The 5,044-nt window shown below is 45.6% G+C and overlaps 1 long non-coding RNA gene across 1 annotated transcript; it reads right to left on the reverse strand.

Annotated features, from left to right (window-relative positions):
• Positions 1 to 543: 543 nt before the first annotated feature.
• LOC105311699 lies at positions 544 to 3,886 on the reverse strand. Its single transcript, XR_002778954.1, has 3 exons — positions 3,636 to 3,886; positions 2,962 to 3,121; positions 544 to 926 (listed from the first exon to the last, which is right to left on the reverse strand). It is a non-coding gene; the product is annotated as an uncharacterized LOC105311699 (long non-coding RNA).
• Between the last annotated feature and the right edge of the window lie 1,158 nt (positions 3,887 to 5,044).

Raw genomic sequence — 5,044 nt, forward strand, 5'->3', positions numbered from 1 at the left:
GTCCCAATTGCAGCTGATCCTGCCACTCCTAGGCCAACTATGGAGCGGCACAAGCAGGAGAACTGCTCGCTTACGCCGAGGATAGTTATATCCTCCCCCCAAATCCATTGCTTGTCTCCCTTCTTGTCCACTCATCATATACACCTGAGGTATAACATGAACCAGCACACAAAATCCAGTATTATTTTTCCAATAGTTAAGATTAATATAGGGAGTTAAACCAGTATTACAAGCAAACCAAGTGCCACTAGGGGCCGCTAAATAAGTAGAAGAGGTGCTATTTACTAAAATAGATGATTTACAATTTTCCTTATACCTAGATTTATCAACTCTATAAGTGTTAGTATTCACACAAGTTCCCTTTCCTTGTAAATCTCCCAACGTTACAGATGGGTTTTTGGTTCCCCAAGGGCAAATAGTAACATTCGGAGATGTTACATTCCTAATAGCAGTTTGATCTGTGCCAAGGTTAGCAATGACACCAAGTCCTACATAATAAGGTGGGGCAGGGTTCAGACAAAACCAACAATCCTTTGTAGCATTTGAGTTACTGTCATTAGCAAACTTATAAACATTATTGATAACAATTAACCCAATTATAATTAACCCCGTGAGAGTCTTATCTTGAGTGGATCCTCTGTGAGTGTTGCCTTCCATTTCTCTGTCTCCGGGGGAGGTTGAGCTGTCTTAAGGCGGGTATGGTGAATCCAATGTCTTTTCCCTGCAACCTCGACAGCTGTTGGTGTGGTTAGAGTTACTGGAAACGGACCATCCCACCGGGGCTCTAGGCTAGCAGGCTGGATCTTCTTTATCCACACCCAATCGCCTGGATGATGTGGGTGAGGTTGTGATGTCCCCAGAGTCGGTCTAGCAGCTTTAATTAAGCCCTTGACTTGATTTTGGGTTTGTTGCAAGGCCTGTAGAGACTTAAGGAGACTTGTATTATTATTCATTGTAACCTTTTCAATTCCAATTTTAGGGAGTAAAGGGGGATGTCTCCCAAACATTATTTCATAAGGGGAAATTCCCATAATATATGGAGTACACTGGGCCCGTAACAAAGCAAAAGGAAGAAGGCTCACCCAATTCTCCCCAGTTTCCAGCTTAAATTTAGTTAAAGTTTCCTTAAGTGTTCTATTCATCCTTTCTACTTGTCCTGAACTCTGAGGTCTGTAAATACAATGTAATTTCCAATTGATCCCTAATACCTTAGCTAACATTTGACTTGTTTGGGCAATGAATGCCGGGCCATTGTCGGACCCCAATGATAAGGGCAAGCCAAATCGAGGCACTATTTCTGTAATTAATTTCTTAGCTACTACTTGTGCAGTTTCCTTCTTTGTGGGGAAGGCCTCAGTCCATCCAGAATAGGTGTCAATGAATACCAGAAGATATTTAAATCCAAAAGTGCCAGGAGCAACTTCTGTAAAGTCTACTTCCCAATGCTCTCCAGGAGCTTGTCCTCTTAATCGAGTGCCGATATTTTCCTTTGGGATGGGGCGAGAGTTGACCTGTGCACATATTGGGCATCGTGCACTCACATCCCGAGCCTTTGAGGTTAGTCCAGGAATATAATAGTCTCTTTTTAGCAGTTCAATTAACTTAGTTCCTCCAAGATGGGTAGCATTATGCATCTGGCTAATTAAGGTGTTACCAAGCGCAGCAGGGAGGAGTGGCCTTCCATCTGGAATCTAAAGCCACCCATGTTCAAACTTCCCGTGCAGTTGCTTCCCCAACTCTATATCTTGGGGGCTATAGTCTGGAGCCTGTGCCAAGGGGGGCACAAGAAGGGGACCAATTATGACGTTAGTCCCCACTGGTTTTCTGGCTACTTCCTTTGCTGTTTTATCTGCCAAGCGGTTTCCTTTTTCTACCGCTCCTTCCCCTTTTTGATGGCCGGGGCAATGGATAATAGCCACTTTCTTAGGTAGCCAGATAGCCTCCAAAAGAGCCAAAATCTGCTCCTTGTTCTTAATTTCCTTTCCCCCTGATGTCAATAGTCCTCTTTCCTTGTACAGGGCTCCATGTACATGTGCCGTTGCAAAGGCATATCTACTGTCAGTATAGATGTTTACAGTTTTATCCTTTCCCCACCGTAAAGCTTGTGTTAGAGCTATAAGTTTAGCCCTCTGTGCCAATGTCCCATGGCTTAGGGCCTGTGCCTATATCACATCCCTGATTGTTACTATGGCTGCCCCGGCATACCTTACTCCGTCGGATACAAAACTGCTTCCATTGGTAAATAATACCGCATCCGGATTAGGCCACGGCTCATCCTTCAAGTCTGGCCGTAGTCCAGTTACCTGTTCAAGGTGCTGAACACAGTGATGCAATGGAGCCTGCGGGTCATCATCCGGGAGCAGCGTGGCAGGGTTCAGGGCTGCAGTTTTTAAAAACTGGGTCTGTGGGGGGTTAAGCAACAGTACCTGGTACTGAGTAATCCGGGCGTTGGAAATCCATCTTTTAGGAGGGCTGCGAAGCATGGCTTCAACTGCATGTGGAGCCATAATTTCAATATTTTGGCCTTCTTCGTTGCTAGGTCCCCCTCTATGGCTAGGGTTTTTTTTTTTTTTTTTTTTTCCCAAGGAGGTCGGTTTCCTTGTTGTCCCACAAGCATGACCTTTTGCACACTGTCCCTATTGTTAAAGACCTTCTGAGCTATTTCTAATAATTTGGATAAATTTTCTCCCTCAAAACCTTCCAATCTCTGTAACTTCTTTCTAATGTCAGGGGCCGACTGGCTAACAAAGGCCAAATTAATGGCTCTTCTATTGTTGGGGTCCTCCGGGTCAATAGGTGTATATAAGCGGTAAGACTTTAATAGTCTTTCCAAGAATGCTGCAGGTGACTCGTCCTTAGTCTGAATTACTTCACTTACCTTGGACAGATTTATTGGTCTACGTGCAGCAGCCCGGAGTCCCTGTAGCAGAAACTGGCGATACCTTAGGAGAGCCTCCTTACCTTGATCTGTATTTGGATCCCACTGGGGACGTTGAGTCGGAAACACAGCCTGTACCCTGGTTAAGTCTGCTGTAGGCTGCCCATTTGGGTTTGTTACTCCTCTAGCCGCCTCCCGCAAAATTCTTTCCTTTTCTTCAGTAGTGAATAAGACCTGTAAGAGCTGTTGGCAATCATCCCAAGTGGGCTGATGGGTAAAGAAAATAGACTCTAAAAGGGAGGTTAGTCCTTGTGGTTTCTCTGAAAAGGATGGCGTTTGCAATTTCCAATTATATAAATCACTAGTACTGAATGGCGAGTAGATGACAGTAGGCTCACCGCCACCTCCTGGAATCACCTTCAATGGGGCTTGAACAGATACTGGCTCTTTTCAGGTTAGGTCGAATCAGGGGAAGGTGGCCTACGACCCCTAGACCGGGTTACAGGAGGTTCCGGTCCCTCCGGAGGAGGACGTCTACCCCCATTTCCATTATAGGGTGGCGGATACCAGTCATCCTCCGAGGGAGGTCCCTGCAACACCGGTGGGGGCTTCTTAAAACCCTGGGGTATGGCTGCCATTACAGTAACGGGTGCACGACTGCAATTCTGTAAGTATTTAGGGGCATCAGAAACAACATCAATCCAAACATCAATATAAGGAATTTGGTCAGGATGCCCAGGGTTTCCATAAATCACACCTCGAACCCGGAATGCAGTCTGCATGTTAAATGATCCCTCGGAGGGCCATCCTACTCCGAAGGTCGGCCAATCTAATTGACAAAAGCGCTGCAAATCAAAAGGGGTTACTGAAGCACCATAGGCCCTTGCCCTACGACGAAAATCTTTAAAGTTGTTAAGCATGCACTGTAACGGAGTTAGTTTGCCCTGTGATTGTCCCATAGTTCCACAATAAAGCACACGAAGCAAAACAAAACCAGACAGACACAGACTAACAAACCAGAACAGGACTGAGAAAACTGTCGTCACAGTCTCAGTCGACCGCCGACCTTACTTGTCGCGTCCGACGTCCGCACGGTCCCTGGGCCCCCTACCAGAAACTGCCTCAGCACTCCCAGGATCGTGCTCCGCAAAGCGAGAAACCACAGGCGGCGGGCTAGGGCGAGTGCCCTAGAGGCCTCCCCAACCGCAAATGGTCCAACGCCCCGGTGCACTGATCAATTTTCCCACAACGAGAAGATCTCGCTGGGGCCTCCAAATGTTGTGTCCAGAATAACCAGACCCAACTTGAGTGCTCTTAACCAGGAGACAGTTTATTAGCCGGCGGCTGTCCTTGCAAAGGAGCAGCCCCGAAATGCCAAGATACAAGGTTTTTAAGCCCCAAATCCCATTCCTCATTCTGTCTTAAACACAAAGGTCCGTCTTTCTCCTATTCACTACCTGTCAACCCACTGGTCAGGTGTGCAAGCGGGAAGTACAGAAGCAGAAAGCTTGTGTTAGAATGTTATGTTCCTATGGGTGATGGCCTATGTTCCCATGGACGATAGCCAGTGTTCCCATGGGCGATGGCCAAACAGTAATTTTCAGCTTATATACAATTGATTATTTTTCATGCCACGCAAGCAAGCAGGGTTACACAGGCTAAAATTGGCAGTTAGCGTATGAGCTCATTGTTACAGGTTTCATGATTAACAGAATGTGGTTAGGGGTTCCAGAAACTAGGCCGAAGTTATAGACTTCCTTTGTCCAGTTTCAGGTTTTAACTATTCTTTAACCCTTTCACATTTCAGCAGGCCATTACATTCCCCACTGGTTTTCTTTAGAATGTCTCAATCTTCGAGTCAGAAGTCGGGATTTCTGGCCAATGGGTTGGGGCTGACGCTCCTAAAATTAAAATCTTTGCCCCAGTTATATTGGATTGGATTAAACTCTTAACCCATTTGATCAAGCATGGCCCAAAGGTCAGTAATAACAGCAGAATTATCAATGGTCCTGCTATAGCCGACAATAACGTGGTTAACCAAGATTTTCCATTAAACCAAGATTCATACCAGTTGCTTCCTTGCTTTAACTTCTCATTTCTGTCTCTTTACATGCGTGTTGTCTAATTAATGCTAAACTATCCCTAATAATTCCAGAATGATTAATG

This window comes from Pteropus vampyrus, unplaced genomic scaffold (genome assembly GCF_000151845.1).
Source record: "Pteropus vampyrus isolate Shadow unplaced genomic scaffold, Pvam_2.0 Scaffold1000006361, whole genome shotgun sequence".
In the NCBI taxonomy this organism is placed as follows: domain Eukaryota; kingdom Metazoa; phylum Chordata; class Mammalia; order Chiroptera; family Pteropodidae; genus Pteropus; species Pteropus vampyrus.